At 38.2% G+C, this 9067-nt stretch overlaps 1 pseudogene across 1 annotated transcript; it reads right to left on the bottom strand.

Annotated features, from left to right (window-relative positions):
- Positions 1–6644: 6644 nt before the first annotated feature.
- Positions 6645–7637, bottom strand: LOC102860421 (annotated as a pseudogene). The gene has a single exon (XR_438945.1). The product of XR_438945.1 is annotated as a COP9 signalosome subunit 6 pseudogene (transcript).
- Between the last annotated feature and the right edge of the window lie 1430 nt (positions 7638–9067).

Genomic DNA, 9067 nt, shown 5'->3' with positions numbered 1-9067 from the left:
TGACTTATGTGGTGCTTTCTCAAAAACTTGAACATAGAAATACCATTTGATCCAGAAATTCCACTACCAGGAATATACACTAAAGAAACCATAAATACCACCCAAGCAGATATATGCACACCCATGTTTATCACAGCTTTGTTCACAATAGCAAAGAGTTGGAAACAACCCAAGTGCTCATCAACAGATGAATGGATAGAGAAGTTGTGGTATATTAAAACAATGGAATACTATGCTGCATTGAAAGACAATGAACTCATGAAATATTATACGAAATGGGCACCCCTGGAGGATATTATGCTGAGTGAAATATCTCAGGCACAAAGGGATAAATACTACATAGTGTCACTGACACAAAGCAAGATTGAAATTGGAGTTGGGGGGAATCTATGAAAAGCGGGGATAAATACTGTATGCTGCATTAAAACAGATGAGAGAGAAAAACTGTTTGAAACAAACATATAATTAGTTATTATTTTAACAACAAGAGTCCAGAAGGAAAACTGCGTGGTAGAGTGGACTGGGGTGGGGGTGGCGGGTTATAATAATGAAAGTTGGCTTTTGGGTTTTTTTAATTCTCAAAGAGAAAAACCAACTGTGTGGTGAGGTGGGCAGGGAAGATCATGTGCAATTATGAACTAATGGAAATCCAAAGTCTCTATAAAATTGAAAATGAAAATTTCAAAAAGTAAATACAGCATGGTACTGTAACAGTGAAAGACACATAAATCAATGAAACAGAGATGAACTCGTCTATCAGAAATCATCTACCTATGAAAAACTGATTTTTGACAGAGACAAATAATTTAAGTAGAGAAATGGGCAACCTCTTTAACAAATGGTTCTGGCAAAATTGGAAAACTATCTGCAAAAAATTGAAGAAAGACCCACACCTCTTGCCATATACAAAATCCAATTCAAGGTTCATTGGAGACCTAAGAGTGAAACTAAAGAGTATAAAATTCATCAGAAAAAATAGGAACAACTCTATAATCCCTAATCAACGTGCAGACTTCCAAGAATAATAGGAAACCTACAACCAGGAGAAAATAAATAAGATGAATGGAATATTATAAGAAGAAAATCTCTGTGCACATCAAAACCTCCAAGAAGATGAACAACACCCTCACACTAAGGAAAAAATATTTGACATATCTGATAAGGGACTTTTATATAAAAATTTTAGAATACTTCAGGCAGCATAGTAGGAAAATGTGCTGTGCTGCAGGAAGAGGTGTTGTGCCCACAGTATATTGAAGGGAAATACTACTGTTTAGCAACACTATAGGGGATGTTGAAGCTCAAACAAAGGAACAGGACATCTCAAGTGAAGCAGAAACACTAGTTCTGGCCAAGAACAGCAGGCTTCCTCGTTTCCCATTCAGGTACTTTGAGGGAATAAATGCTGTTGGCCCTGTAGGTCTCTGGCCAAGAAAGGAGTACAAATATATAGGTCCTTCACAAAATATTGCCATACTCTGGGTAACTATACAATTACAATGATCTAAATCTACTAAGAAAAGACTCACATAATGTCAAGAAAGCAGCATGCTGCCTCAGTCATCATAGGAGGGTGGGTCCTTCTTCTAAAATAGCAGACCAATGAATAACCCAGATAGAACCAGAAAAAAATATGTTGGTTTAGAGTTAATTAAACAGCAACAGAAGAAGATGCAAATAATAGAAGAAACATCTAAGAAAGCAAATGCCCCAGAGACAACAATCCAGAAGAAATATATTAATGAAGAACAACTTGAACAACTATGGAAAAGAATGCAAAAATCTAAGGAAGAAATTATAGTATAGATAAAGAAGTATAAAAACTTAAAAAATCATCAGAAGAAAGAGAAGGGACAGCCAATACAGTACTGGAAATAACAGAAAAGCATAAAAGTGTAATCCAGAATATTAAGACCAAAATGGCAGAAGAGTCCAACATGCTGGTAGGACATAAAAATAGAACAGAAGAGATGAAACAGAGAGTAAGTGAGCTGGAAGACAAGAACCTCACTGGAAACATACTAGAAAAAAAATTAGAAATGAGATGTAAAGAAAATGAAGACAACATTAGAAACATGTGAGAAGACAACGGAAGGAGTACAATACGTATAACTGAAATTCCTGAACAGGGGAGTTATGGGGAAATCTTTGAGAAAATTGTGGAAGAAGTAATAGAAGAAAACTTCCCAGATATTTCGAAGAACTAGGAAGTCCACATTCAAGAAGCACAGCAAACATCAAATAGTCTAGAATCAAAAAGAAAAATAACAAGTCACAGTCAAATTCTCCAAATTAAAATATAAGGACCGAATTCTAAAAGCAACATGAGAAAAACACAGTTATCTGTACAGGGGAAACAATTAGATTAAGTTCTGATTTCTAAGTAGAAACCAGGTGAGCTAGAAGACAATGGGATGGAATATACAGAAAGTTGAAATAAACAATTGCCAGGCAAGGAAACTATACCTAACAAAGCTTTCCATCATATATGAAGGATAAATGAGATATTTTGCAGAAAAGAAGGAACTTAAGGAGTTTGTGAAAACAAGAACAAAACGATAAGAAATTTTAAGTGAAGTCCTTCACGTGAGACAATGAAGGAAAGTTTATGGACCATAGTAACAAAACAAAAAATAAAAGCCAGAAAAAGAAACATGGCAAAATGGTAAAAGTAAAACTTGGCCTGACAGTAATCACACTTAATGTGAATGGACTAAATGCACTAATTAAGAAAAAAAGAATAGCAGAATGGATAAAAATACAATGTCCATCATCATTATGTTGCCTACAAGAGACACAACTAAAAAATGGAAGAGAAAGTTGGATTCAACATCAAAGGCTGGTAAAAAACTCAACAGAAACCAACAAATGGTAACCTCAAAAAAACAGGAGTCTGCACTGAAATCCCAAAGGAGTGTGGTTTGAATCCACCAGATGCTATCCTGGAGAAGGAGGGGCAATCTCCTCCTGTACTGGTAAAATCTGATTTGATGGTACACACACACAAAAATGAAAAAAAAAAATTTAAAAAGCAGGAGTGGCAATACTAATCTCCAATAAAATAGATTTCAGAATGAAAACTGCCATAAAACATAAGGATGGGCACTACACTCTGATTAAAGGCACAATAATCAAGAAGACATAGCCTTGATCAACATTTATGCACTAAATGATAGACCTGCAAAATATATAAAACAACAGTTAACAGAATTGTAGAACAAATTAGCATCATAACATTGATAGGAGATTTCAACACACCACTATCACCAAAGGAGGTCAATCCAAAGGAATACAACAAAGATGCAGAAGATCTAACCTACAGAATCAGGCAACTTGTCCTTGTGAATGTATTCAGGGTACTGAATCCAATTATAACTCAATTCAGATTTTTTCTCAAGTGCACATGGTACATTCTCCAGACTTGATCAAATATTAGGACACAAAGCAAGCCTCAACAAATTAAAAAATGTTGAAAGTATTATCTCAGACCACATTGCCATAAAACTAGAAATCAACCATAGAAGGATAAAACTTACAAAACCAGCCATGTGAAAGCTAAATAACTCTATATTATAATAGGATTGAGTTATAGAAGAAATAATGAAATAAAAAAAATCTTTGAAACAAATGAAAATACAACATACTAAAACCTTTGGGATGGAGCTAAGGCAGTTAGTTCTTAGGGGACAGTTCATAGAAATTGAGAAACACACAAAAAAATAGAAAGAAAAAAAATCAATGGTCTAACTCAAAACCTTCATTAAATAGGAAAAAGAACAACAATTTAATGCTCCATCCTCCAGAAGACAATAAATTATAAGAACAAGAGTGGAGGGACAGCGCAGGAGGGGAAGACCCTCTATGAGATGGATTGATTCGGTGACTGGGGTAATCGGGAGGGGTGTGTCAGAGGTGGTGCGGTTGGCGCAGGATAGAGCAGGGTTTAGGGCTGTTGTGTATAGAGTCGCTATGAGTCGCAAACGACTTGACGGCACATAACAACAACAAAAACACCCTATCAATGGTATGTGGTGGATGATTTCAGGACCCTTGGTGCCCTTTTTCTCTGCCTACCAGGATTTCCTTATTTTTCCCTCTATGCAGAGCATTTCTGTAAAATGCTGGTCTGTCTGATACTTCTATAAATCTTAATATTCAGATTAAGACAGACTAGGAAGAAGGTTGGCCATCCACTTCTGAAATGGCAGGCTTCTGAAAACCCTATGTACAACAGAACACATGTAGATAACAGAAAGGGCAACTGAAGCTGAGCTTTCAGGTATGAAAATACAAAGGAAGAGGGACAGTTGTAAGCAGACACTAGTGATTGGGGCATGGAATGTGAGAACCATGAATGTAGGAAAATTGGTTATTGTTAAGGAAGAAATGGAACGCATAAATATTCACATACTAGGCATTGGGGAGATGAGATGGACTGGCATGGGGCATTTTGAGTCAGATGATCATATGATATATTACTCTGGAGATGAAAAGGTGAGGAAAAAATGGAGTTGCTTTCATAGTTAAGAAAGCCATTGCTAGATCTATCTTAAAGTACAATATTGTGAGTGACAGGATAATATCCATATACATACAAGGAAGGCCAGTGAATACCATTATCATTCAGATATATGCACCAAGAACCAGAGCCAAGAAAGAGGAAACAGAAGATTTTTACCAACTTTTACAGTCGGAGATCGATCAAACATGAAATCAACATGCATTGATAATAATGGGTCACTGGACTGCAAAAGTTGGGAATAAAGAAAAAGATTCAGTAGTTGGAAAACATGAACTCAGAGACAGAAATGGAGCTGGAGAGAGTGATTGAATTTTGCACAATAAATGACATATTCATTGCAAATACGGTTTTTAAGAGACATAAACACAGGTTATTTACATGGATTTCACCTGATGGTATGTGTAGGAATCAGATTGATTACATCTTCAGAAAGAACCGTTGGAGAAGCTCAATATCAGCTGTGAAAACTACGCCAGGAGCTGATTGTGGAACAGACCGCCAACTACTCATATGCAAGTTCAAGCTGAAGCTGAGAAAAATTGAACCAAGTCCACGGAAACCAAAATATGACTTTGAGTATATCCCACCTGAATTTGACAACCAGCTCAGGAATAGGTTTGAGGCTGTGAACACTAATGAGCGAAGGCCAGTATTCCCTTGCTCTGTTCACACAAAAGCCTCTTGGTCCAGTTTAAGATTTCTTATGAACATAATTAAGCATTCTGGGATTCCTATTCTCCAATGTTAGCCATAACTTGTTACGAGCCACACAATCAAATGCCTTTGCATAGTCAATAATGTGTAAATTGACCTTCATCTGGTATTCTTTACTTTCAGCCAGGATCCATGTGATATCAGCAATGATATCCCTGGTGGCACAACCATTTCCAAATCCTGCTTGAACTGCTAACACTTCCCCATCTATGTACTAGTCTAGACATTTTTTAATTATTTTCAGTAATATTTTGTTTACTTATGATGTCTCTGATATTGTTTGATAGTTTTAACATTCTGTTGGATCACCTTACTTAGGCATGGGAACAAATACGGCTCTCTTCCCATATGTTGGCCAGATAGTTGTCCTCAAAATTTCATGGCGTAAGACAGGGCTGCATCTGTTAGTTGAAATATATCAATTGGTATACCATTGGCTTCCTGGGGCCTTAATATTTGCCAATGCCTTCAGTACAGCTTCAACTTTTTCCTTCATTCCCATTATGTGGTACTTCCTGAAATTTTTTAGTGCTTTTTTTTTTTTCTACCATGACTCTTTGAATTGCCTCCATCTTCTTTTGATACTTCCTGAATCTTTCAATATACTGCATAGCATCTTTAATATTGAGATACAGTCTTAAATTTGTGTTTCAGTTCTCTTAGCTTGGGAAGTGCAGAACAAGTTCTTCTTTATTCTCCAATTCCAGTTCTCTGCACATTACATTATAAAGCTTTGCTCTGTATTCTCGAACTGCCCTTTCAAATCTTCTGTTCAGCTTTTAACTTTGGCATGTTTTCCCTTTGTTTTGGCTTCTTGACACTAGTGCAATTTTCAGTCTCTTCTGATGTCCACTTCAGGTTTTTTTTTTTCTTTCTCTTTTATCTTTATAATGGCCTTTTGCTCTCTTCATTGATTATATCCTTGATGTAATCCTGTAACTCATCTGGTCTTCTATCACTGGTATTCAATGATTCAAACTTATGATGATTTTGAAATTCAAGTGGAATAGACTCAAGATCATATTTTTGGTTTTCATGGACTTATTTAATTTTCTTTGGCCTCAATTTGAACTTGTACATGACTAATGGATGATCTGTTCCACAATCCACCCCTGCATTAGCTTTTATTGCTAATATTGAGCTTTTTCAATGATTTTTTTCACAGATACAGTCAATCTTATTCCTTTGCAGTCCATTAGGTAGTTAATGTCCAAGTGTAAATTCACCATCTGTGGTGGTGGTTTTTTTTGTTTGTTTTTTTTTGTGGTGCCTATCAGGACACAGCCACTGGAAGGGATGCTCAGGGGCTGCTCCCTTTTATTAATAACAGGTTTCTCAAAAAAAGAGTGTAGCCTCCCTGCCGACTGCGACAGTTGTCTGACCCCAGTGCAGCAGCCTTCTGATACCCTCAGGAGAAGAGCCCCCACATTCGCCTGCCAATGCCTTGTCAATCATAGAGGACGTTGAACTTGTTCACAAACTGGTTCATAGTGTTGCAAGTTTTGGTGATGGTGCCAAGGTAGGCCATGAGCCCCACATCATTGCATTGATCATAAAAGTCTGTTTTGAATTTGTCTGTGCTGAGTACGGGGAGACAGTGACAGAGCGCATAAGCTTCCCTCAGTATCTCATGGTTAAAGGGGACCTCTCCTGCTTCAGAGGCCTTGACATACTCCAAGATGAGTTTGACCCGGCTGTGCAGCATCTTGATGGCACTGTGCTGTGCTATCAGGTGTTCAGCCACAGTGGAATTCTCTCCGCTGCCTGTGGCTGTCATTCTGGCCACGTGATCTACACCAATGCATTCAGCTTCTTCTGTGGCTAGGGTGTAAGTCAGCTCGGCAAACAGCATTGTGGCCTCTCCATTGATTATATCGATCACGGATTCAAAAACGCTGACGGGAAGATCTGTATGCTTGGTCATAGGGTTCAACTTGAGAAAGAGGGGACTCTCAATTATCTCACACACCTGCTTGTGGACATGGATGTCAGAGGGATCAGGTAGCCCTCCTGTGGTGTACCAACCCAGAAACTCCAGTTCCTTGAATACCTGTTTAAACTGCTCCTCCTTGGTGTAATAATATTCCTTGTCAATGATAATCTTCTCCTCCACGGTGTGGGACAGCAGTTCAAAGGAGTTCATCACTTCGATATTTCTGCCCTCCTGCTTCCCAATCAGGGCCCCAATCACCTGCATAGGCCGCCCCTCCTGGGAGCGCATGTGGATCCAGTGGTCAGAGATGTTGAGAATAACAAGGGGATGAAGAGCAACGGAGACACTCCCCGTCACCCCGAAGGCCATCACGCTGGGGACTACTGAAGCATCCACCTCCATCCAGGTGCTCCCGCTGGTCCCTTTTGCAGCAGCAGCAGCAGCCGCCGCCGCCATCTTCCCCGCTCCCGCCAGCCGTACCATCTGTGTTTTTAAAGAAGGTATTTGCAATGACTAAATCACTGAACATACAAAACTCAATTATTCTTTTTTCAGTCTTATTTCTGTCAATAAGTCCAGACTTTCTGATATCTTTCCTTATTCATTTATTCCAATTTCTCCATTCTGGTCACCAGTTATCACTAACACATCTTGATTGTATGTTTGGTCAAGTTTGTAGTACAAGATTTGGTTAAAATTTTCAACTTTCTCCTCTTTGGCTTTATCTGTAGAAAACATGAACAAGAAGCAAGAAAGGAGTATCTTGTAATTACAGAACACTTTATAATTTCTCTTGATTTCTTTATTTTCTCCTGCTTTGTCTCTGCATCTGGTCTACATAGCATTATATTTTTTAATTTAACTTTTTTTAATCATTATCTTATATTTGGTTTGCTTACAAAGTTTGTATACATTGTGTTTCACCCACTATTCTTCATTCAGATAATTCTCAGCAGATTCTTTTCCTTTCTTTTGTGTCCTTAAGGTAAAGCATAGTCCTACCATCATCTTATAATAATAAAAAAATTCCTTTATAAATAGAACACATTCTCAAATCACTTTACCGTCATCTTCTTAGAAATTATTGTAATATTCTAATAAATTTACAATTATTGGGAATGTGCTCTAAAATTTTCAGACTAAGAACTCGCACAACAGTAAGCAGTGGATTTTGAAATGATATTATATTCTCTTCCTCTATGTCCATACACAAAGCAAAATATATAGAAAGACTGAACTTCCTGATTTAGTTATACTTCAGTCTTATTTATTTTTATTCAAGTCTACCTATTCTCAAATCTCTAATGTTAAACACAAAAGACCAGCATCTCTGGAATGTATAGACAGATCCTTTTGCCTGTAAAAATGATCTTGATTCTCAACTGTCTTGAGGATTGTTTCCACATAGTTAACATATCTAATTATAAGGAAACTTTGTTTAATCACAAATACTTAAAAACAGCAACACAATTGGTGCCTTTGCCTGCATCCCTACACCATCCCCATGCAGTTGTCTGCATCTCTGTGCCGTCACCTGATACATTTCCAGTCAGTTAAGTAGGTACCTGACTTAAAAAAAAATTCTTAGTGTGTCCTGGACTGGTCTCTTGCATGGAGCACTAGACAGCGGCACTGCTGCCTGGTGGTGTCCCTCTCCTTCCGATTAGAGGCACCCAGTACTGCCACCTGGACCCCTGAACATGCCTGAAGGACCTTATGTTGATGCTGGGACACTCCTGCCATCTGTCTGGAAGCCTTCCAGGCCTTTTCCTGAAAGTATTTGCCCTGCTGCCCTGAAGTCCCTTCCCTGCCATCCAGAAGCCTTGCCCAACCACCCAGAAGTCCTGCCCTCCTGCCCGGAAGTCCTGCCCCCAATACCCAGAAGGTCCATCTATGCC

Source organism: Elephantulus edwardii, unplaced genomic scaffold, assembly GCF_000299155.1.
Source record: "Elephantulus edwardii isolate Elephantulus edwardi_28Jun2011 unplaced genomic scaffold, EleEdw1.0 scaffold00149, whole genome shotgun sequence".
NCBI classification, from domain to species: domain Eukaryota; kingdom Metazoa; phylum Chordata; class Mammalia; order Macroscelidea; family Macroscelididae; genus Elephantulus; species Elephantulus edwardii.
Note: the sequence above shows the minus strand (reverse complement) of the source record. Positions and strands in the feature narration are given on the sequence as shown.